Genomic DNA, 27,006 nt, shown 5'->3' on the forward strand with positions numbered 1-27,006 from the left:
TAGTTAACTAAAATATGAAACCCAAAGCCTCTCTTTCAAAACAGTCAATAAGGTTAGGACAGGGACAAGCAGGCAACATTTTTAATGAGCACTAACTACCTTCCAGAGTTTTCAAATTCAGGTGGTTGTGCACCACATTTGGCAAAATACTAGGCTAGACAGATGATGACACAGTTACAGGAATACGTTATACAGAAGAAGGAGGTATGGATAGGTGACAAGGGTAGGGGAGTGTTAGGAATCTAAATGATAAAATGCCTTTAACTGCTAAAAAAAATGCCTTTATTTTTTGAAGCTTAATAGAATTAGTTGGTCCAAACATGATTGTATTATGAATCCCTCAGCCCCCACCAAATAATACTTACAACTATTTTACTTACTTTTATTTTAAAGCCATTTTAATGCACAGATTGTTGTGGCATCTGGACACATGACATACTTGAAAACAACACATTAAATTTATACTGCCCAGAATAGACAAAAAGCTGCCTTGTGTGTACCATCAACAACATTCCTCATTGGGGGAGGGGGTTCTACATTAGCTGGGTCCTCTGGAATTATTTTTTAAAATTCTAGCTGTGAATAAATATAAAAGGGCTAGAGACTTCAGATTTGAAAGGCTACATAAAGGAGAGAATTTCTGTTGAAATTCCCAAATAGGAAAATTACTATTACAATTCACCATGACTTTACATAGGACATGTTCTCAGGAAATTCCTTGTATTATATCTGTAAAAGGAAGTAGCTTAGTTAGGTTAGGTTAGAACTGGTTAGTGATAACTACTATAAACTCATAGTTATCAAGTTAAAAAGTCATTAATCATATAATTACGCTATCTTTTCAGTAAAAGTTCTTTTATGTAAACCACTCTTGCAGAAGTGTTTTCAAAGGTTACAATAATATGATACCAAATAAATCAAACTTTTTGCTATTACCAATTTATAGAAATAAAAGGATGCTATAATAATACGGGTAGCTTGTACTATTGCACACAAGAGTTTAGTAAGTCAAGAGGAATAAGAACAAGCAAGAGTATATTTAGCTTCAACATTTCCAAGTTTGAAAAAAAGACAGTTTCTTATCCACTGTTAACTGACACACCTTCAGACTTTTTCTTCTCATGAGAAAAGTGGGTTTATAGGCAAAAGTCGCAAACCTTGAATTTTTAATGTGTATAATCACCTTAAACTATGTTATTTTCAAAGAGTTATATGAAAACCATCTTTGATTCTATTACTAAATAAATAATAAAATCTTTATTTTATTTACCTGGTATCAAAAACTAATGCCTAAAGGATGAAGAAAAATCAGTAAGTTCTAAACATAAATATCTTAGCATCTACCTTTATTTCTATAATTCCTGAAAAAATAGACAGTTTTCAGAATCATTCAAAATCATTTCCGAATCATTTTATCATGATTCTTTTAGATGAACTCCCTTTCTTGGGTTCTAGATTATATTAGGATTAAAAGTTTTCTTTCTTTTCTTTTTTTTTTTTTTTAACTTTTTTTTTTTTTTTATCGGTACCAGGGATCGAACTCACGGCCGCCTGCTTGCAAGGCAGGTGCTTATGCCGCTGAGCTAAATCCCCAGCCCCAGATTAAAAGTTTTCAAATAACTTCTCTTAAAGATTTATTAGCCAAAAATACTACTTTTTCTCCATTTAGCATGAATATTAAGGCATTTGGTGAGGAATTTCAAAATAATATATCTGTACTTAGATGAAATGTTCTAATATACTCTCAACCTATCAAATTCACTATTTATAAGTAACTTGGGCTAATTTAAAGAAAATTAACATTTTTTTTTACTTTTTCTAATATACATGCATTTACACTGAAACAAACATATATAGTTCCCCAAATATGGTAGCTTTACATTACACTTTTAGGTTTAAAAAGTCTACCAAAAAGCTTTTCTGAATCTCTACAAGTATCATAGCAGTCTTTAAGACAGGGTTGAAAATATTGTGTCCCAGTAATATTTCTCCAATTTTTTCAAAGTGCATATGTTATTGTATAATGGCACCTCTATTTCGTGTAAAATATGGAAGCTTAAATTATTGGAAAACTGACTTAGAAGCATTGTAAAAAAATGGGATATATATTTCATTGATGAATAAAAGATAACAAGACCTGGCTAATACACATGCTTATCCTTATGAGTTCCAGCTTCACATAAACATATTAATAAGACCTATGGTAAGGTGACCATATAATTTAACATCCATACCAGGACACTTTTGTGAGTGAAAGGAGAGAGGGGTACCATCACACCAAGACAAAGTGCAAACCAAGACCATTCCAGAACAACTAGGGTATACCCTTGCCTTGACTATAAAGCATAGAAGGACGATTCACAATACAAGTAGTTCAAATAATTTTATTACCCATAAGGCATTGCAATACAAGAATGGCAAATATTTTTAAAATATTTAAGTTTCAGAGAATACATTACTATTCTATAATCTACTTGAATCAGCTATAATAATACAAAAACCAAAGATTATGCCATGAAATGAATTGTCCTTATATATAAAATCATTCTGAGGCATATGGTACTGCTAAAGATTTAGAATCCCTTAATCCTAAACTTTAATCTGTAGGTTTTTAAGACTAGATTCTCCTGATTCTTTTCTACATCTCCATTTTCCTCAGCCTCCATAATAGGCTCTCTTCTTTTCTGCCTGTAAAACTCCAGTGTATGGTGTTCCTATAGTTCATCTATTCCATATATTATGCTCCCCTTGGGTGGCTCATTCTTGCAAATACCTCTCTCTTCATTCATGCATATCATTCAAACCAAGCATAACTAACCTAAATTTATCACTTCTCCTTTTGCTAGCTTGTTTTTCCTACTTCTCCCTCATCTTTTGTTTAACTAAACTCACTGAAATAATGTAAATATATCACAGGAATAACATGAAAACTTTGTTTTCTCATAAAATTTGTTTGTTTCTCATAAAATTTGCAACTACTAGTTTAGCATTTCCTGATGTTTCTTGGTTGAATTAATTAAACTCTGACAGTTTCCAAATGATGATTTTCGATTTTCATCATTCCTACTACATTTATTAGTTTTCTAATATACACAAATGCATTCTCTTGTCCTCATTTGTTTATTCATTTACATGTTGATAGCAATATGTATTCATAGACTACCATTTTATGCAATAAGTTAGAATTCATTTATGCAGTTTCTGTGTTTTGATGCTTGCATTGTACAAGGTCTTTCAAGGTTGATGCTTGCACTGTCCAAGGTCTTTCAAGGCACTTTCTTATTTTCAGGCACTTAAGATATTCATACTTTAATCTCTGATTTTCCCCTACTCTTACCTTGAAATCTCATTTTTTTCAGGGAGCTCAGTTCCATGTTACTTGAAAATGGTTAGGCAGAAACTGAGATTTTGAGACAAGATATGCTCCTTTCTAATGGAAAATAAGGTTTGTTTATTCTTAACTTTGTGAATCATCTATGAATCAATAGATAAAAGAGCATCTGAACTAAATTTACCAAACAAGTAAAATAGTTTGATATAGACCAAGTTGAAGAAATGTTAATAGTGAGTACTGAATACTTCATAGAGGTCCATTATTTTATACTTTACATACAAATATCCTTCACTCTTTGTTCTCATACAAATGCTGCCTATCTCTTGAAGCTGGCCATGGAGTTTGTTTCCTTGAAGTATAAAGCTGTATACAGGAGGTATAGATAAAAGAATAAAATCAAAGTTCTCTGAGGATAGAGTCAGTATTCTACATAGGAAACTAAAATACCTTTTAAATGTATAGCCACATAGTATTCACACTTACGTATTCACACATGAAAAAGTAGATTGTGTATTTCACTAACACACAAAATCTACATTCAAAGTAGATTTTGTGAAATTACAATGTAAGGACTAATCTTTAAGACACAAAATCTATAATTTTCAGACTTTTGACTATAAAACATAGAGATATTACTCAGTTTAGTTCCTTGATCTATATTAAAGACAAGCTAATTATGCCAATTTTGAATAACTTAAGTAAGTGTGCTTACAAATTTAACAGAAATATCCTAGGAAAAGTCACAGAAGTCTATACAGAGTAAACACAAAGTAATACAGATTCATCTTTCTTTGACTACCTCTCTATGTAACTATATCAGTTTTTCTAAACTGAAAACAAAATTTCTAGTAAGATATATATTTAAAAACTTAAAGCTTATTCCCTGACAAAGTAAAAAATTCTAGGGAAGTACTAGACAGAAGGCATCACAAAACACTGATGACCTTGAAAAATTCATACAATTTTCTGTGTTAAACTATCTTCAATTCCTTTCCAATTTTAAAACCCTAGTATACACAAGCATATGTATTAGGGTGACAACAATTATTTTCATGTCTAGAAACACATTCTGCACATTAGAATAGGCATAGTAATATATAATATTTAAGCATACATTTTAAGCCAATGAAATATATGTTCACTGAAATAGCTCAGTCTAAATGTACAAGGGGAATCAAACAGCTTGAGGCAATCATCAGAATACTCTTTATGATTATTTTGTTTCTAGTAATTCTATATTACTTATTTTAAAATAACTTTTTTACCAAGTAGATTTCAAAAGTATTTTTTTAAAAAAATACAATATATTCAACTGTATAGAAGTTATATTAAATGCATTCATTATATTGAAGTCCCATGTGATTATATCATCACCAATTCACTAATACGAGAATTTTTCAAACTGGTAGTTTTCAAACTGTAGTTTTAAAACATGCATTTACAAATTATGATGTAATTTACACATTTATAAAGCCACCAGATTATACTACCAGAAAATACAATTAAGAGTACTAAGTTTACAAACTTGAGAAAACATGAAAAACTTAATAGAAAGAAAGGTTTTGTTGTAGCTAATAGAACTCTGCTATTCAAAATAGAGAAAAGATTAAATTATAAAGAGCATAATTAATATTTCTCTTAAAATGGATAAATAGTAAAAAAGACAGGACCTGAAGTACAAATAAAAAAAAAAAACAAGAAATACTACCTTGTACCACATTTTCTATCTTCCATCTCTATTCCCAGATCCCTACACTATCAAGTGTGGGATAACTTTCATAAAGGCATTTCATTTAAAAAGATGTCAAACTGCTCCTGAATAGATATAGCTCACCTTCTGAAAAACATTCAGTTTCACAAAAAAGAAATCAATGAAAGAAAACTAACAAAAATATAGAAAATAAAGATTTGAAATAAATTGTCCAAAAGTAAGACCTCAGTTTCCACCAAACTTGTGGACTACAGGGACTAAAAGACTCTCACAGTAAAATTTCTAGGTATTAGGGCTTAAATGAAATACTCGAGCATTTGGTTACATCAGTGTTCATTTTGTGAAAATCCACCATCCACACTACTATGTTATGTGTACATTGCTATTTCTATAGCAATAAAAAGTTGGAAAAAATAAAATAGCTAAAGTGATGCTTAGAGTACACTTAAATGAGAAAAGATTGAAAAATAATGAACTAAAAATAAAACATTAGAAAAGAAACAGTGAATTCCCTCGAATTTCAAGGAGTCAATGAATAAAAAAGCAGTAAATAACAAAATAGAACACAAAGATTCCAAAGCAATGATCAACATAGACAAAACTTGATGTTTTTAAAAGCAGTCATATGGATCATATTCTCATCATAATACAATAAGAAAAATATAGAAATTGTGGTAAGAATGATACAGAACATAACAACATAGTCTGCAGAGATTAACGTTATATAACGAGAGTACCATATGTCATTACACATCCACTTCTATTGACTATTTTTTATCCTAGGCAGAAATCACATACTTCTGCTCTGTAATGTCTCGTACTTTTATAGGATAATGGAGATTGCAATTGTTATACTATGGAATATTTAGATATTATTTTATTCATTTGAAACTTTGGGTTTTTTGCTTTTGGGAGGAGGAAAGAAGTTAAGTTTGACCCACTTTTCTTTACATTTTTGGAGACTGAGTCTGACTCAGCAACCAATTCGGGGATAGATGAATTCCATTTCCCAAGCACTATTCATATTAGGGTCTCAACTAAATGCCATGGATGAGGATGTCATTCTAACCAGTCAAAGTCCTAATCTTTCTTTACTCTGTAAAAGCTCACAGAATTGCCCTTCAGAAAAATCCTTCCCCATGCTATTTCCTGACATATGGAGTTTTATACTCCACATTTATGTCCTAGAATGGAACTCCCACATATGTCTGATATACAGTATTTTCAAAGTTCCCTCTAGAACTCTGACCCATAATATTCAACTGTCAATTTCCCCAAACTCCAATCTACATCACCTACATTCAGAAAGGTTGTTGGCTCTGTTTGACTTTCTTCTCTTTATACTCAGGAAATTAACTCTGGGAAGACAGCTAAAGAGACTCTATGGCTTGCTTTGTTCATTCCCCTTATCTCAAGTCTCAGGAGCCACAGTCCTATGCTGTACGTATATGCACACATACATACTCACACATAGTAAATATATTCTGTGTAATTTTTTACTGACAGCTACTTACAGTGAAGAGAGTCTAGGCCCTGTTACTCCATCATGGCCATACGAGGAAGTTTTTTATATTTGTGATTTAGTTGCTTAATCTTGAGAGTGAAACAGAGAAGTCTATAACAATATTACATCTCTCTTAATAACAAAACATCTTTTTGTAAAGCATTAATACAGTTATTCATGTACAATTGACTTTGGTGGACTGTTTCTGAAAAACCTGTTTGGAAAGCAGCCCTGTGACTAAAGAAGAGTCTGCATTTTCTCATGTCCTATGAAGATCCAGAATAACCGCCTCCTAAGAATTCATAGGCAGTTTGTTAAGAATAAAACCTCAACATGTGTATTCCCAGTGTGGCTCCTGCTCTAAACTCAGATAAGGAAGGAATTATCAGAGCAGCCTCAATGATGAGAGTAGGAAGTCAAATCTAGACATAAAGATGTTATGTGAGTAAAGCAAGAAAGATCTGGGATAAATTTCAAAAATACTGAAGTGACAAAAAAATAGCGAGGTGATCCTGGAATATTTATACAATTGAAAATCTCCACACTCATATTGACAGTATTGACTATATTGAATGTACTAAGCTGATTTCTGAGATGACCTCCAAAGACCCTCATCCATGTATAATATTATCTTGCAAATGAGTGGAACTTGTGCCTATGATGAGATTCTGTGATTATGTTACATTGAATGGCAAGGAGGTTTTGCAGATAGAACCAAAGGGCCAAGTCAAATGACTATAAATGGGGAAATCATCCATGTGGGACTCCTTCAACCACACTGACACTTTAAATTTTGGTCTAGTGGTCAAAGTCAAGAAAGAGAGAATTCTAAGTGAGAAGGACTTAGCCTATAAAAAAAAGTCTGCAAAGCTGGATCGGGCCAGTGTTGGTCAAATCTTCCTTCAGAACATACTACTGATCTCTATAAAAGAGTACTTTCAAAATATAGTGATTGTCAATAGTTTGCTATTAGTCTCAATAAACTAACACTAATATTCATGATGAAGAGCTTACCAGTGTATGAAATTCATAAATGCTTTCTTAATTAAAAAATACTTATTTAACTGTACTTAAATATATTTTATTTCACCTTTTTCTACACATAGAAACTTTTGCACTGGCTTGGATAAACACAGTACCTCCTTCTTCAGCCATATCTTATAATATAAGAAGGCATTTTTCGGTTCTAGCTCTTACTATCTGAAGCCACGAATTAATTTATGTATCATTTAAAGATAAAAGATACTGACTGAAATAAAATGTTTATGTCTTTTGTTATTTTTAATGAATTTGAGAGTTATGTACTTTGAATATCCTACCTAAATAAGTACAATAAGAAAGGAACAACCCCATGTCACATGGTCCTTAAACACTCATTCATATGTGTATATGCTAGAAACAAAACTAGGAATACATGTACAACATTTTTTTGCACATTTTTACATCTTTTGCAGGATCATTTGCTGTCCTACTTAGTCACTACACAGAATAATGGACAACTAGAGATTTTAACTGTTTCATATCAAAATTTTCTCAATTTTGAAAATTCTACCTAAAAAGTCTACATAAACCAAACACACAAGGAAAAAAATAAAATTTATGAAGAACTCATTATTCAAAAAAACAAGAAGTTGACACGCCAATGAAGTGTTCTCATGTTCTTCATTTTATACTTCTAGTTATGGAGATCATTACAATTAATAAAGGGTAAGAGATAGGGGGTAAGAGATGCAGTATAAACTGATGAAATTTAATAAAAGTACTATGTATTCTGACTAAATGATTATATTGTGAACTGAAGAGTGAAGTTTAAAAGATTAATTAAAAAAGCAAGAAATCTCTCTGGAGATAATTAAATTGTTAGTGATGACAAGTTTCATAGATGTAAGCAACCAAAATGCTGAAAGAGGGGCAACAGAAACCTAAATACAAATTCCGTTGCTTTAAGATAAAAAGAGAATCAAAATTCAAGAGACAGGAGGCAAAATGAGTTAGAATTGGTAATGAAAGATAAAAGAAAACAATGATATAACTAATGAGCTAAAATATTAGGTCAAGTATAACTCTTGAAAATGTATTTATGATAACCTGAAATGATATCATTACTTTGTGAAAATTAATTTCCCAATTTAATATTTGCCTTTTAATTATTGGTGGTTTTGATATGATAAGCTTTTAATGTTGATACACTTCTAAAATCTGTTATATTTTCTTAAAAATAAAAAGTTTGATTTTAAAATTATGAAGGAAAAATGTGTAAGGTGGACATAATTATAAAAAGGAAAACTTGTTTTATTTCCACAAGCACAGTATTATTTTGTTTTGCTTTGTTCTGTTATTATTGAGTCAGGGTCTCACTATGAAGTATAGGATGGCCTTGAACTCACTTATACAAGTCCCACTGGCCTCAAAATCACAACAATCCTCCTGCCTCCGCCTCCCAGGTGCTGGGATTACAGGTATGGGCCACTATGCCTGACTCTACAAGCAGTTATCTCCACATTACTCAATAAATTTATTCATAATATATTAATTACTAAATCACTTTTTTGGGTTATTATGTATATATGGAGAGATACATGTACTTATAAAGATTATATTAATATGCAGGCATGGATATTCATTCTTCAACATAAATATGTCTCCAAAGAAATATTCTCATGTATTACTTAAGGCAGTGATGGCAAACCTTTTAGAGCTTTCAATGATAACTGTGGCACACATGCTACAGGTCTGCCACTGGCTCAGGGTATAAAACACAGTTAGTTCTCAAATAAATTATGAAAGGAGAAAACTAAAATACATCTAGAGGGAATAAACAGAAGCAAAGAATAGAAATGAAACAGAAAAATGGAATCTTTAAGTAAATAAGAAACTGCAGAGACAAAAAAAAGTTAATTTTCTAGTGAAAATGGTACTCTAAGTAGAAAGAAAAATGCCTACATTACAAAAACAGAAAATTAGGAAGCAGTTTGTTTAGTAACATAAGCTCACTCTTGACAAAAATCTACTATATTTCCTAGAATACTTTGATAATATATAGAAAATAAAGAGGAAATTATTTCTCGCGTGTGATATATCGAGGAAATAGATCAGTGAAACAAAAAGAGTAATATCATCACAGCATACAAACAGAAAATTCACATATAGATGGAAAAAGTCACAGTTTACATTGCATTCATGTTTAAAATCAAACATCACTTTTTCACATTTTGAAGATTTCCCCCCTAAATATGGAAAGAAAAATAAGCCAGAGCTTTAATATAATATTTTTTTCCAACCTGGAACAGCTGCAAAAAACAAATCTTGCTGGAGATAAGCGTGGTTATAAATATCAACATTCCCTTTAAATGAGGGAGTCCAGTTCTCATGCCATCTGCCTCTTTCTAAAAGGGAAAAAAATATGAAAATCATAAACCAGGACATCCCTTTCAAATAAAGCACTTAAAAATGAATGTAGTAAAATGTCTGGGAATTATTCTGAGCTGTTGCCTTTACATTTTCCCTGGTTAGCTCAGATAAGACAATTAGGTTCTGTGAAAGTAAACAATTTTTATTTCATGAATAAACTGCCTAAAGCAATTAATAAGGGAAAATGTTATTTTCCAACTTTTTCACATAAGTGGTCATAATCATTTCTGATTTGGCATATTTTTTCTTAATGTGCAATACTACCTACTGTTAATTTTAAAATTACATGTCATTTTGTCACCTCTTAGAGCCTGTCCCAATATTACCATGTTATCTTTTCCACTTCAAAAAAAAAAAAAAAAATCAGTTACCTAAAGGACTGAACTTTTAATCCTCTGTAATAATCTTGCTGATACTTTTCTTAATACAGTGCATTTTTTTATATTCAAGTTTGGATTTTATCTTAAGATTTTTCATCTTTCATGTGTAATCATTTTCCATTCTTCGGTAATGACCTTGAGATTGAACATTTTAACTGTACTACACCACTACTGCTTCAATAATGAAGTCCACAAACCATACTCATTATTTACCTTTTTAAAACTCTCATAAGAAAGAATTAATTCAAGTTGGCCTATCAAATAGAGGTTCAGAATGATGTATTAGACATCCTTACAAAAAAGAATATCAGTAGAGTACTACTGAGATTGCAAGAAGGAAAGCAGAAGAAACACATGACAGAGAAAAATGACATCCTCTATTTTAACAATATATGTAAATATTTAGTCAGTTCCCTGGATTACATTGGTAGAATTCTGAAAAGCTCCTAAAACAAAGGCACTCAGGGGGCCCTGAGGTAATTCATTTTTATGTTGATATTTATTCTCTCTCTTCTTTTTCTTATGTACACCTAAAGACAAGTCCATATATTGCAAACAAAAAAACTGAATCTTGGGCAACCGGCTCTGGACCCCTTCTGTCTCTCTCCCAGATGGAAGCTTTCTTTCTCTCAATAAATATATTCCACTCTTTTAAAAAACTGAATCTTTAATTGTATCTGTAATTATTTTAAGGTGCTAAGACTGCACTTAATTATCCTCTTAACTGAAAGAATATATCATAGAACCTTTGTCAAATTCTCCTTCTTTCTGTTTTAGCCATAGACAACCTATGTCTGCAATTATAGAAAACAAAGTTCCTTTACAAATGGCAAATGACATTTAATTGCTTCTTTGGAATGCAGCATCTTCAGTGTATAAGGAGGGAGGAAAAGGAAAGAGTTCTCCATAATAATGGTCAACATTATTTAATTTCAAATTAATTATTTAAAGTAAGTAACATTTACAGCACTTAATATTTTATACTTTTCATGATTCAGTGTAGACACTACCAAATGATGTGAACAATTAGATTATCAGAGTAACAGCATAAAGGTTACCCTGAATTTTACTTTAGACCTCTTATACATAGTTTTAAAAGTATTAAAATGAGTGTTCCGTATTAAATATAGACTATTGTTTTTCTGATTTCCCCTTACAAAAATGTACTACCAAGAGAACAGAGATCTTTCTTTCGTATACTAACGAATTTCAAACAGTAAGTGTAGTGTCCTACACATAGTTACTGCACATTTTGTAACAAATATTCTCTGCAGGCTAATTTTAGGAATTTAAAACATTATATGTGACATTTGATTACTATAAACTTTATTTAGACTGTATTAAATTTTAAAATATTACTATGAGCTCTCTATCTGTAATAAGAATATGAGCTTGAATATGAGTTACTTAACTCTTCCCTACTTTAAGTTGTTTCTGGTTTTGTCAATTTTCAGCAGTTGACCACAGTAAACAGATTTTCCATTTTAAAAATGGACTACTGTAAGGAAAGCTTATTTTATATGGCTATGTTGTTGTGGTTGAATAAAACAAATAACTCATATAAAATAGTACTTCTGACATAGTAAGAAAATCAAATAGTACTTCTGACATAGTAAGACCTCAATAAATATTACAAACATCACTACATCATGAGGGTTTAAATTACTCTTTAGACCAAAAAAAAAAAACCTTTACCTTGACGTCATGTTCATTAAAAATCAATGAGCTACATTTTATGCAACATTAATAGGATGTAAGAATGGTCTCAGAGTTTAGTAATCCAGGAATAATTTAATTACATGTAAGTACACAGTTTTGGCTATTATTGAATCTTCTGGTGATCTGTTGTTATCAGTAAGATGCTTCACTTTCAAGATGCAAATTATGTATCCTATTTTATTGTTTATAAACATTGAAAGTTGGGATAGATGAGAATATGACTTCCATCTTTTTAGTATGTATATGCAATGGACATTCAAAAATATTTGGACTATAAAATCAAATGCCTCTAAACACAAAGGTTTATACAGTACAATAGTCTCCATTTTCAAAGTGTCCAGTTTGACCACTTAATTTTAATATCTAACTGTTGTGGGAGGTCTCAAATTACCTGGCTAAAATAATAATATTCTCAAGTAAACATTTGGTCAGTTCTTTATCACCTCTTCTGGGTGAATTTTACCATTTATAAATTGTACTTTCTCTAATCCCTTCACTACATGCATGGTGAGGTCAATGTAATTTCTTCGACTGAACCAGTGGTGTGTCTTTAGATAAAAATGGTTCTGTCATAGAAGCTTCAAACCTTTACTTTGCAATGAAAAATATAGCATCCCAATGTTTAAAACAATCTTGGACCTGATATATAATAGGGAATAAGAAACACAACTATAGAATATACTGTAAGTTATAGCAGATTCCCAAAAAAAAAAAAAATCTTTCTATGAGTTTTAATAAAAGTATTACACATTTTCTATTAACTTTTCTATTTTCTTTTTGAAAATCAAAGTTTATTGCAGCACCATCGTGCTTTACTGCACACTCCTATCACTGACTTCTTGTTTTCATCTCTGCATGCGAGGAGTTTAGAAATCACCATACATTCTTACTGCAAATCAAAAGTTGAACAGATTGAAAACAACTCTTTCGCGATCAGTGAGAAAGGTGAGGACATGGGAAAAATCTGTGCCCCCCAAAGTGGAGCATCACAGTTTACAAAGAGAAGACTCATGAGCAGAAAAACTGGAGGAGCCAGTACAGAGTAGGAAACTTCAAAATGCAACTGAGTCGCTGGAGGTTCAGTGCAAACAAGCCTGAGAACTAAAAACCCCTAGGGTATCCAGTCAGGTAAGGGCGGGGAGCATATTTCTGTGCGTTTTATTTCAAGGAGACTATCCAGATTCATGCAGTGGGTATAGAGAAAATTCACATGTGCTTCCTCCAGAAGGAGAGGAGAGATAGGGAGCACTTTGTTTTTAACAAGGTCTGTCTCAGGAAAAATTATTTAACCAGGGTGTAACTGGACTGAGAGAAGGGAAACACCTTTAGGCTTCTTAAAGTAAGAAAGAAAATACCCAATTTCAAACCACTGTAGTCATCCAGTCCCACCTAAAAGGAAGAAAAAACTGAGGAACACTTTAGAATCTCAGAGTCCAGAAGCATAAGCTCACACAAAAAGCTGAGAGCTAGGAGTGGGACTATGGAACATCTCCACTCCCCCAGTCATCCATTACTTGAGTCTCCTCTTATATGTAGTTTCATTTTTGCATCAAACACCTTCTGAAAATACCAAATGAAAACTTCTACAAAAAAGAAACTCACAATCTTTAAATTGCTCATCATTCTGTGTCCTGCTTGTGACACAGATCATCGCTTTGTCCAAAGTATCTATGCTGTTTATATCCTATCCGTCTATTAGTCCCTATTAATGTTTTAGGATCGATTTGAGGGAAACAATACTAAAAATAATAAAATGAGTTATTATACTAATTTAGTAATGCAGGTGCCAATACGCCTACTGGAAAAATTCACAGGTCAGACAAAAAGGATGAGAATAAAAACTAGAAAAGTAGAGAAATTGTACATGGGGGGGAAAAACCTCATAAGCACAAGTGATACTGTGTCAGGAGGCAGGGTACTCCTTGCCCTGAGATACAAGTTGAGATTCTGATATAGACTGTTTCTGTCTGAAAATGTGCATGTGTTGGTGAGAGAGTGAATTAACACGTTTGCAAAGTGAGTGATCCTTACCTGATAACCTATATTTCTGTTGTAATTTGGAAACGGGCCCCTGTATCCAGAGTGTAATGAAGATAGATGGGAGATCTGAGGGAAGATGAGCGAGTTGGAAGGGCTCAGACAACCGGGAGATATACCAGGACTGCTGGACAATATTATGCACTTAAAAAAAACTGATAACACATTTTACTGCAAAATTGCTGTGGGAAGTTCAGTGATTTTTTTTAAATTGTTTGTAATTCAGCAATGATTTTAAAATACACATTTAAAAAAATTTTTTGTTTATGCTGTTTCCTTAAGAAGATTGATGAGATACAATCTAGCCCCTGGATAATAATCTTAGTTAATATAATAAAATCCCAATTATTTCATACTACAGGAAATTTTTCTAAAACTGGTTAATTATCCAGTAACTAGTTCATTTTTATACTCTTTTTAAAATTTTACAGTTGTAAAACTTTCAGAGAAAAATGGAGAGAAATTCCCCATACACCTCCTGCCCCAACACATGTACAGCCCCGCCTTACCAGCACTCCCACCAGAGAAGCACAGTCACTGCAGTGACAAAGCTACAGGAACACTTTGTCATTCAAAATCCATGGTTTACTTTAGGGTTCACTGTGGTGTGCTATCGTTGATGGATTTGGAAAAATCACTAATGAACTGAAACTACCAATACAGTATCATACAGAAAATCTTACAACTTTGTAAGTCCCTTGTGTTTGAGTTGTTTGTCATGTCCCTGCCTCCAGCTTCTGCCTCTCACCAACCTCAGAGTTTTTCTTTCTTCAGAAGATCCTATAGTGGGAATTATATAATGTATAGCCTTTTCATACTGTTTTTTTTTCAACTAGTAATATATATTTAAGCTTCTTCCATTTTTTTGTGTGTGTCTTTTAGAGTTAATTACATTATGTTTTCTGGACATGCCACAGTTTACCTGTCCATTTATCTCTGAAGGATATCCTGATTTCTTCCATGTTTGAGTAATTATGAGTGAAAAATACAGACAGACAGATAGATAAGATAGAATTAACAAAATATTATTAATGTACTAAAGTATAATAGTAGGCCAGGTATCAAGAAAGCTTAAGTATCTCATGTAGCCAGGAACCTTAGTAGACCATAGTACAAAATGATTTCAAAAACAAATCAGATAAAGCCTTATAGCTCTATGAATCTTGCTTCATTTATATGGATTTTTCCAAATACCACACAACAAATACAAGTAAAAGCATTTCCTCATTGTAATATTGGCTCCCATATGAACTATGTTCAGAATCCAAGCTCAATGCCAGGAGCAAACAACTCAAAACAAGAAAAAAAGAAAGAAAGAAAATAAATCAAAATCAAAACACCTTTTACTAAATGTTAAATCAAATAAACACACCTTGCGTTGTGTCCTTGATGCTGCCAAGTCTGAACCTTGGGGAGCTGCCAAGGGGGAAGATGTTTCCAAAACCAAGTACTTCACCAAAGCAGCTGGGCTTGCATTCCTGGCATATTCATTTCCAGATGCCAGAAAGAATATTCCTGGTTGTTGCTGCTACTGGAATTCAAAATAGAGTACATGGAAATATTAAATGGGAGATCTTCAGTTCCTTAATTGTCTACAAAATAGAGTTATAGTGAAAGCATTTCTAAAAGGTTCTTGGCCCAAAGTTTTCAAATTTGGAATATACTTGGAAAATCTCAGTGACAGAGCTCTTACCTAGCATGCATTAGGCCCTAGGTTTGATCTATAGCACATATATATATGCCTGTAATATTGCATATGATATACATTGTATATGGTAGTGTATATAGAATATAATTTTATATGTAAGTATATATGTATTTGGGAAATACTATACTTTATGCCCATTTTCCTTAGGCTTAATCCCACAATAAGGACTCTGAGAACTTGTGTAATAGAAAAATCTACTAAAATTTACGTTAACCAACATGTTCCAAAAGTTTATCTAAGAAGTAGCAGAAAGTGTCTCCACTGTGTTGTAGATGTAAATATAAATAAAGAAAATCTAATTTGAAATTATTTTCTGTTTTATCACTTTAGGACTTACAAAAACTATTGTATTTACTCAATCATCAACTTTTAAGTAAGTATATAACTTTCTAAACACCCACTAAAAATTAACAAAGAACCATAATCAATTAATAAATGCATTAATTTATTCAACTTTATTCAATAAATATTTACCAAATACATAAGATGTGCCAAACACTGAATTTTTCTTCAGTTTTACATCGCAATTGAGCTCAAATGGATAACAGTATGAAATTTAAATAGTTCCAAACTGCTGTTCGGTAATAATACCAGCACAAAATTTAACCCCAAGTATTTGAGAATACAAAGTTTAGTAATCATAAGAAGATCATTAAAAATAGCTTGTTTAAATACTAATTCTCAGAACCTGTGAATAAATTACCTTATGTGGCTGGAGGGACTTTGCTGAGTGATTAAATAAGAACCATCAAACATAAAGATTTACCTGGATTATCTAAATATGTCTTTAAAAAGTGGATGCCCAAGGAAACAGAATACAGAAGAATGGTGAGAATGTTGCTGGCTTTGAAGGTGAAAAAAGAAGACCATAGACTACAGAATATGAGTAACCTCTAAAAACTGGAAAGGCAAGGAACCCTTCTCTCCCTAGGGAATGCAGTCACACCAGTACCTTGATTTATGCCCAAGGACTAAGTCAGATTGCTCTAAACTATAGAATTAAAAACAAAACAAAAAACTGTTGTTTCAAGCCCCTAAATTTATAGTAATGTCAAAGAAAATACAAAATAAAAAAATTTGCTCTTGTATTTTCAATTTCTTTATCTTTTTGTTATCCTTTATCATATTCCTATTGTTAATTTATCACTATGTCACTTCATTCACTTAAATGGAATTCTCTCTTGTTCACAGAGACCATGTATTCTTGACAGTGCTAGCAATGAAAGAATTCACTAAAATGTGCTTTACCTGAAAATTCTGTTGAGATTTTCATACATGTGCCTGTGAGTCTTCTGCTGGTTTCTATTTACTTGATTTGGGGGGATGTTTCATTCTATTTGATTTATTTTCAAATGCTAAATTTATCCAAAATACTTAGGCATTTAAAGCAAGCATTACAGATAATTTCAACTCTGTCCAAAGTTTTCCAAGTATGTTTTTAGAACAGACAGGTGTGGAAGAATGGAAAACAAAGAAGACCTCCTATGACAGTGATAGCAAACACTTTAGAAGCAAATGCTCAATTTGTAATCCCAAACCCACTAATTTATAGCAAAGCACCAACACAGCAATTAAGCCTAAATACCACGGTTTTAGTTTAGAAAAAAAAAAATCGTACATTAGTACCTTTTGTCTTAAAAGATAAACAAATAGCACAAATGCCATAGGTTTGCGACCACTGGCCTAGAAACAGACAAAACAGAATCAAAGAAACTGATTATAAATACCCACTCTGATATGGTTTGTGTCTGGATGTTCAAACCTCTGCACTCACAAGTGGCTGGCCTAGAGTATCTGAGTATGTATTAAGGGTGTGATACTGGGATTAAGGGTGTGGATAATGGATATTCCACTTTGGACATGGGTGGCACCAGTTAATAGGTTGTGACATGAATGGAATATAAAGGGACAGAAAGAAAGCAGGTTTGCTTCTGCCTATCATGCCATAAACTGTTCCTCCTGTGTGAAGACCTTCTACCATGCCACTGGGATTTGGAACCAACTGAATATGGTTTGAAACCTCTACAAACTGTCAGCAAAATAAAACATTTCCTCCTTTAATTTGTTGCAGTTGGGTAGACTGTTGTAGCAATGAGAACAGTAACTAAGAAACACCCTTAAAAATGATGTATCCTTGCACAAAGAAATTTAGTGCTATTTAAATCACCATAAGAGGAATGTATTATGATTTTTTAAACATAAGGTTCAAAAAATGGTAAAGAAACACAAATCAACACATTCTACATAGATAAGGAACTTGATGACTGGAAATGTTATAAAACCCATTAAAGTTTAGCTCTAGATCCAAGTCTAAAACATTCCATTCAGGGCACCTTTCAGCTTCTGTAGTTACAAGATGGCACCTAAAATTAGGACCTTGCCTCAGGTACCTACATAATTTATCATTTTAAACATTACGATGTCTGAGTATTTTTAATATTCAAAGTATGCAAAAACACATGTTCTTTGAATTAGATAATCTTTCTTTTGTCTTTGTTAAAATTGTAAGTTGTTTAGTCTAACCAGCATGCTATTTTTACAATTATGTCACCACATAATAATATTATAGAAAAACTAACCTACTTTTTTCTTGTTACTATTTTCCATAGTCAGTAGCTTAAAAGCCATGAAATTTAAAAGCATTCATCATTTACAGAATCACCTTTATATTATGATTTAACAAAACAGTTTGCTAGTCATATGGGTATGAAATATTTATCTTTCTATTGTTTTTTAATATTTCAAAATTATGAAGAAACCATTTCTTTTTCATGGATACATGCCTATTTCACTTACAAATACCAAAAAGATTGTATTTTAAGCCATATTTTTAAAGACCTTCAAAGAGCCAAACCTATTGAAATAAAAAATAAGGGCACAAGTGCATGATAACTAGGAGAAATATAATCTAGTTTCATGTTCCTACGTAGAGTAATTTCCACTGGAGCAGTGCCTCTTGTTAGAGATGCCTTGTGCTACTGAAGTGAGAAAAGAAAATACTTCAGAAGGGGTGTGGATCTCTACATTACCCAATATTTTGCCTCCTTACAATTCAATGTGCTCAAAGCCAGTAATATCTACAGGAAAGGTATTGTAATAACTTAAAAATACTCCCATATATTTCAAATCTCCCAGAGGTATCACCCACGAGGGAAAATCAGAACACTAGTTAACAGTTTTGGCCTAATATCTCATTCCTTGTTCATAGCTTCCCAACAGGTGTTATCTGAATTGTGACTTATTAAATCAACAGGTCTACATTAGTCCAGTGATAGAACTACCTTGGACCATACACAATAGTAATTCTGGAAAAATGAATCTGTTCTGCAAGCTGAAATTTTTTTTTTTCCTAACTAGATTAAAGTCTAGGTTGTGGAAAAGAAAGGTGTGAAAAAGTAAAGGGGAGTAGGAAGCAGGAGAACTCACTTTTTGGTCTCCTATCTAAAGTTTATTAATAGAAATCAACAATCTGTTAGTAACAAATTTACATTGTAAAGTCCAAGTGTCTGTTTACAACTCAAAACAAAAAGGATAGTGCTAATAATACCAGGCGACTAAAGTCTCTAAATCCATTGTAATGCTCTTCCTAATCCATTTTTGTTTGTTTTTTCTGTGAGAAATGAAGAGAGATTGAGGAGCAAAAAGTGGGAGAGTAAAATACTAGAATTTAAATTGCAAGTGCTAAGGCAAAAAATGGGCTCCTATATACTCATGTCTTTATTTGTCTTTTTGAGACAGGGTTTCACTATGCGGTTCAGGCTGGCTTTGAATGCACTTTGTAGCCCTGGCTTGCCTGCAACTCACAGCGACCCTCCTGCCTCAGCCGCCCTCCCAAGTGCTGGTCTTACAAGTCATGCTCCACCACACCTCGCTATTCGTCTGTTTATTATAAAAGAAATAGATGGTTCCCTCTTCAAATTTTCTTTATTCAATAACATACTGAGTATCTACAGCCAATCCCATCTTTCATTGGTAATGTAAGCAAAGAAAATAATGACCTCTATTTGAATGCAGAAATCAGAAAATGCGTCACAGTGAAATAATTGCAATAATTTTATAGTTACCAAAAATTACAGTACAAGATTTTTCACTTAAACTGAAAAACAGTCCTAGGAATCAGATAATGGTACTGCTTTCTTTGTGCAAAACAGACTTTTATAGATGAGAAAATTATATATTTCATGTTTATCTCAAAAATATAATTTAGTATTTTCCTAAAATAGTAAATTCTCCTTTTACTTGCATAGAGATCAGAACCTGCTTCAAGGACATTTGGAATGAAATACAGCTTATATAGTTTTGAGACAGAGCAATAAGTTATTGCACTTTGGTAGTTCCTGTTCATTAACTGTTAAAAATTAGATGTGGTAAGGATGACCCTGAACTGTAAACTATGGTGTGAGGCATTAGAGAAAGACAAAAACCCAGCTCCAAATGAAGACGTATATTAAATGTCTCTGGGATGAAGCACAGGGCAAATAGTAACTTTTCCATCTCTAAAGAAGTTGAAAAACAAGTGTTTTTAATCTGGCACCAACTTAAGACTCTGAATTGTGCCTTTGCTAAGATACTAAGTGGCTTCTTTTAACTTCTCAAAATTGTATATGACACCAAAAAAAAGTCATTATTGGATTAGAAACAGGTTTCCTAATCCTTCAAGGCTAAATACATACTAACAACAAACAAACAAACAAACAAACAGAAAACTAGTGATGTTAAAGAACAAGAATGCCACATGAAACATTTCAAGTGTTGCCCAGTCAGAACCAACACTGAATCAACAATGGCTAGGTGAATGGATTTATTCGTTTTTAAAATCAAAAGGAAGAAAAAGAAGAGGAGGAGAAGAAGGAAGAAGAGAAAGAAAAAGAAAACTTGAAAATAAACTGAGCAATGCTTTTACAAGTTCAGATAATATAGACAGAAGGATTAAAAAGTGTAATCTATAACATTCTGTACCTGTGCAGATCACTATTTTAACTGTACTTTGAAATTAACTATTCTTCCTTTTCAGGAAGAAGGGCACATACTAGGAGCCCCACTTTACAGACTAGAAAGAGTGTTGAGGGATCTTGTCCAAGGACAACTAGTCTTCCCAGTTTCCTGATGTGTAGCCCAGCACTGCAGAGGGTTAATAAGCAGCACAAGCTTCCTTCCTGAGGATTTACACTGTAAACCTTGCACAGGGAAGTCCAAGTAGCCTTTTGGCCTGTGTTTTCTCGCTGGAATGTTTGCTCTCGTGTATGATTTGGGGCCAAATGATATGAGTGAACCAAGGGATAGATTTGAAATATTTATCTGTGGGGTTCAGGGATATAGCTCAGCAGCACAGCCACCTGCCTGGCAAGTGTGTGGTAGTGAGTTCAAGTCCCCTTACAAAAAAATTATATATATATATATATATATATATATATATATATTCCATGTTGATAGTTAAATGTCTTAGTTGATTATTAAATATGCACCCAGGAGGGGGAAAGTTTGAAGGTTTGGCAAGTAGGGACTGAAAGGAGTATCATACATATTGGAGTTTCTCCAGTAATGAATTGCCCTCACTTCCTGAGGAAGTGCATTGAGCTCAAACAGGAAAGGGCAGCAAAAAGAAAAAGAACTCCAAAAGTAAAAGACCAGATCTCCCAGCCTTCTCTTACTAGTCATCCACGTGGACACAAACATCTCGCAGGTTCAGGGATTCGCCAAGCACTAAGGAAAGGGAATCTTATTCCTCCACCACCACACCACCAATAAATTCACTCTTCTCTGCAAATATTTTTGGTCTATTAGTACTTTACCATTAATAAATAGAAACAAAAAATAGTGAAGAGCAGTAACACAGGAAAGAAAGGTCAGAGGGTGAAACGCAGACTAGCTGAGAGAAGAATATGCAGTAACTAAAGAGCCCAAGTTAACTGACAGTACAAGGGAGCCAATCCCTCGCCCAGAGGAAGCTTTAGCGGAGTGGGCGGGTCTAAGGCTCCTGCCCCAGACTGGCGCCTGACACGCTGGCTGGGCGGGAACCTAGCGTTCCTTAGCAACGCGGAGGCCGCGCCCACTCTGCGGCCCACCTGGGCCGGCCACTACCCCACAGCCCCAAGACTAGGGCCTGCGCCGAGCTGGGAGCCCCTAAGTGATCACTGCACCTGCGGAGTTTCCGAGCCCCGGTTCCTCTGGCGGAGCCTCCCTCCACCCAGACCGCCCCGAAGCCCCTCCCAGGGGCGGACTGGTGCGCTCCCTAGCGCTCCGGGGGCTCCTTAAGGAGATTCGCGCGTTTTCAGTTTAGCACCCCAAGATGTCTGCGCAGGTCGCCCTAGTTCCCTCGCCCTCGCCAGACACACGCACACACCTCAGTTCAACCAAGGCAAGGGCCGACAAACTTCGTGTCCGGCTGGGAATGTTGCTGTCCACGGTCCTGTCACTCAGAGGCAGGGGCGGTACGAGTCAGATGCACACCCCCCTTCCCCAAGGGCGGTATGAAAGGGGCGTGGTCAGGACAGCGGGGCGGGGCCAACCATAAATATACTCTCTGATTGGTTGATTACTCTCCCGCCTCTGCGCGGAGCTGGGGCGCAAAAGCGCTGGCCCAGTGGCATTCTGCTTCATTTTGACTCAAGTCCTAAACTCTGATATTGTCCAGCAAGGTGACTGTAGAAATTAAAAGACCTGTAACTTGATTAAAAATTTGAAACGCAATAAATGTTATTTTGACTATTGATGCATACATATCCAACATACACAATTAGTGTTTGAAATCCATTCTCTAGTTTCCCAAATTGAAAGTCTCAACTGAAAACAACGTGCAGATGACAGATTCAAGCAGCAAAAAAAATGTTTATTCATAGTATTAAATTTAACAGGAGCAAATCAGCTTACAGAAGGTGATTAATAAATAAATATTATTTAGTCTTATATATATAAAATATTATTTAGTTGTTCGCTCTGGAGGCCATTTCGGTTACTTTTCACATCTACAAAATAGAAATGAAATATGAAGATGTTATTATTTGGAAGTCACATGATAATTGAATTCTGTGTACGTGATGCTTATATAATCCTTGGAAAATCAGCTAAGATGTTAAGATATGAATCTCAGCTTATGAATAATGAAACACAAACTAGGAAAGGATACATCTATTTAAGCATTCAACAAACATGTCTGTAGTCATTTTTAAGCTGAATTTAAAATTCCTTTAAAAATCTGTGCAACTTTCAGTTCAATGTTCTTCTTGAAATATTAAGTCCCCTTTCCCTGGCTAGCCCATCATCTTTGAAAAGCTCGTAAAAAAAAATTGCATACAAAATAAGGAAGGGAGGAGGGAGAGAAAAAGGGAATGGAAAAAAGGCGGGAAAGAAGAAAAAAGTGAAAGGAGTGTAAATAGACTAACCAGAATGTTCCGAAATCTCTCAGGATAGAGCCAGGAGTTAAATCCAAAACGTAATTTTATTTTCTGCCCTCTCAAATTATTTTCCTGTCTCCAGTTTGTCTCCCAGAAATAAAGGTACAGTTGTGTAAGATTATATAAATTCTCTCAGCCAGAATTTTCATGGATTTGGCTTTAAATTGAGGAAATTTTTTTTTTCTACGTTAAACCAAGATCAAGAAGTGTATATGTTGTCAGAAATAGTAACAGTAAGAATGTAACCAATAAGACCCCTGGGCACATGTTTTGAAATTCTTCAAACGTGCATATCATGTTGTGATAAAGTTGTTGGAATAAAAGAAACACCTGCCAGTTACAAACAATTTTTATGTTCCTGCCTTGCCGAATAATCAAATTCTGCTGAAAGACTGCTACCTATGAATAACTATACAAGACTCCTTTGATTGTATGACTTAGGTTTCTTTAATCTTGAAAATATTTGGCTTTAGTATGCAGAGAAAAAGTTGACTGTGTATTAATAAGTATATTATATAAATAAGCACTTTTAGGTTTAAATAAACATGGCAAATTTATCTGAATACTTTTTCAAATGAGTGCTCAGGTAAGTATAGCAAATGCATTTGTCTGGGTAGCCTTACACATATAAAGTATCATGCATTTAAGTAAATGTATTATATGCATGTAAATATGTAAGCATTGAAATAAACACAGCTGTATATTCCAGATATGTATAGCTCCAGATGTTTGAAGCATTTATTCAAATTTCTGAAACTCTACACCTTGATATCTAGTTGCATGCATGGTAGAAATACTGTGCTACAAATGCACAGGAATGAATTTTAAAATGATATGCACTATGAGGAAATAAGATGAAAGCAGCAAATGATGAGTTTCTATCATTGAATTTGTTACTATAAGCATATCCTTACAAGATGTCCTTGTTCTAGTTATTCCACAAACATTTTATAAATGGTGAGATGCCAACTTACCCAGTATGACTATAACTACCACCAAGCAGGCATGCAAATGTGGCTCACTTTTGAGCTCCATTTCTAATTAGTTTTCAATACTCCTCACATTTGGAATAGGAGAATTTCATGCCAACCACACCTCAGTTACTTATTTTGCACCACATGGTTCTGCTTAAAACTTTAGAATATGCATACTTTGAAGTTCCTCCACAGGTACAGATATATATTAGAAAAAATTATGAAGAATAAATAAAACCAATACAGACGTACATTTGGAGATACTGAACAAGAAGTTAACGGCTTAGTGTAAAATTAAAATATTCACATATATGTTAGAATATGTTTATTGCTTTACAATGTATGACACATTTTATTTGAGTTTTATTTGTATCAAGTTAAAATATATACTAGAATCTAGTAATGATACATACCAGCACCTTTGGCCAATATGAATGTATACATAATGAAATTAGAGAAAAGCAATTTTATTCATTACACATACTTCTTTTAGTAATTATGAAGTTTATCTCTAAAAATTATGATTATGATAAAATACAGTCTATTAAATATATTAAAGTGATAAATATAGCATGCAATTAATCTTGTTCAAAAATCTTTTAAATTTTAATAGCTGAATTATAAAACTTATTCCCTCTAAGCAGCTATAATTAACTATTTGATATGTCTTTATAATCACCTAGGAAAAAAATCATAGAAATATTTAGGGTAAAGTTTATTGAAATTATTTAAAGAAATGATTTCTCATTTGAATATATATGGTATTCTCTGTGATCCCCAAAGTGCATGCTTGAAAGTCACAGTTTTTACTTAAAGTACTACATTTAAACCACTTAATAAAAACCGGAAAATGAATTTGCTATTTCAAATAAAAGCTTCTTTTTTAAAAATCAAAAAATTAATGAACCATAAAAATAATTTCCACTGACTTGTAAAATACTTGAAATTATAGCTACATAGTACACATATGAAATGTACTTCATGGAATATATTTACCTACATTATGAAATGGATTATAAAAATGATTGTCATTTCAATGACCAAAAGCAAGACTGTCTCTGAAATCTAGAAAAAATTACTGTATGTGATATATTCTAAAGATATAAAAACAGAATTTTTTTGTGTCACAAAAGTGCAAATATTTTGAAGATACAATTTTAAACATGTAACTGCCAGCTTTTCTTTAACAAATGACATGTTTATAAAAGACATCATGTAGCCAGTTGAAAATGTTTACATTGACTGTTGTTCGGTTTATTAAACATTGACTATATATCAATAGCTTAAAAACATTTCTGAAATCATGATGGTTCACATAGTAATTTACAGGGAGCATTTTCCCCCATCCTAATGTCTCTAGAGTGACTCAGTAATTCAAAGTGCTTTGATTTTAGCTGCTTCCTTCCCTGCACAATCTTCATACCAGCAGCTGCAGGTTTGCATAGGAGCTTTTCATGGCCACGGGTCAAAACTGGGACATGTGAATGATCTGGGAGATACTTCTGTCATTCAGTATTATTGCTAAGATTCATAAACACGATATCTGTTTAATGTAACCTTTCTAAGAGCAGTTTCCTTATGCTCCTTTATATTACCCTCCAGTTTCTCTCAAAATCTCCAGCTCTCCTTATTATAGGTGGTTAGACACTTATGATACTTGTACAAAGAGTTTTTTGATTGAATGGATAGTTGTGCCTAGCTCTGAGTAATTTGTTTGCAAATATTCTACTGTTTGTATACATCATACTTCATATATCTGTTCTCCTGTGACACACTCTTACTGATTTCTTCTGTAGCAAATAGTATTATAAACACATGAACTTCCTGGTGCAGATTTGCCAGATTTTCTCTGTGGTTTATAATTAATAGAAAATCACAAAAGTTTGCAGAGCATGTCTATACTTTAAGGAAAAATAAAATGCCAAATTGTTTTCCCAAAATATTGTACTAGTTGCCGTTCTCACAGAAAGCTTTATGAGATTCAAATGCATTAATCCTTTTAGAAAATCAAATTTGGTTTTAATCACTTATTTGGTTTTTATTTCATTGTTTTATATTCTTCATTATTATTTTAGCCACTGATTTAATTGTCTTATCTTGCTATTTCTGTAAATTAGAAAAATGTAGTGATTTAAGTTTATTCTTTACTTACATAAGACATTTAGAAAGTTAGCTCTAAGAACTGCTTTCATTACATTCTACAAATTTTCATACGTACTGTAGTACTTGAATTCACTTCAGATATTTAAATTTCTTTCTTTACATTTTTCTTTTATCATTGGGTTGTATATTTAGAATTACAGGTTTAGTTTCCAAGTACTTGAGAGATTTCTAGTATTTTATCATTATTAAATTTTAATGTAATTATACTGTAGTTAGGAAACATTTTCAATATTTTCAACATTTTGAAAATTATTGAGATTTATAATTCAGCATAGTTTATCTTGATGCTGCTTACCTGTGTACTTAAAAAAATATATCTTTTCAATTGTTGAACATAGTATGCTATGGATGTCTGTTATAGTCTATATTCTATTGATGTTTTTAGCGCATTCTATCATTATTGAAAAATAAGTGTTAAATCTCCAACCATGCCCTTGCATTTCTTTATATTTCTAATTATGTTAATTCTTATTTAATTTATTTTGACATCTTGCTATTAGAAACATACATTTAAGATTGCTATGGCTTCCTAATGAATCAAAACCTTTATCATTATGAAATTTTTGTTTTCTTTTTAATCTCTAGCAATATTATTTATCTCAATATGTACTTTCCTGGTATTTATAAAGTTAGACTAAGATTCTTGGGCTTACTGTATCTATCAGATCATA

General features: G+C 33.0%; 1 protein-coding gene across 2 annotated transcripts in view; it reads right to left on the minus strand.

Annotated features, from left to right (window-relative positions):
- Triqk (triple QxxK/R motif containing) overlaps positions 1 to 22,273 on the minus strand; it is an 89,644-nt gene extending 67,371 nt beyond the window's left edge. For both annotated transcript variants that reach the window (XM_003479962.5, XM_013143717.3), the window contains exons 1-2: positions 22,148 to 22,273; positions 15,469 to 15,627 (exon numbers count right to left, since the gene is read on the minus strand). The gene's annotated coding sequence lies outside the window, so the exon portion shown is untranslated. The remainder of the gene's footprint in view (positions 1 to 15,468; positions 15,628 to 22,147) is intronic.
- Between the last annotated feature and the right edge of the window lie 4,733 nt (positions 22,274 to 27,006).

Source organism: Cavia porcellus, unplaced genomic scaffold (assembly GCF_034190915.1).
Source record: "Cavia porcellus strain 051 isolate PalLab524CR breed Dunkin Hartley unplaced genomic scaffold, mCavPor4.1 scaffold_10, whole genome shotgun sequence".
Lineage (NCBI taxonomy): Eukaryota > Metazoa > Chordata > Mammalia > Rodentia > Caviidae > Cavia > Cavia porcellus.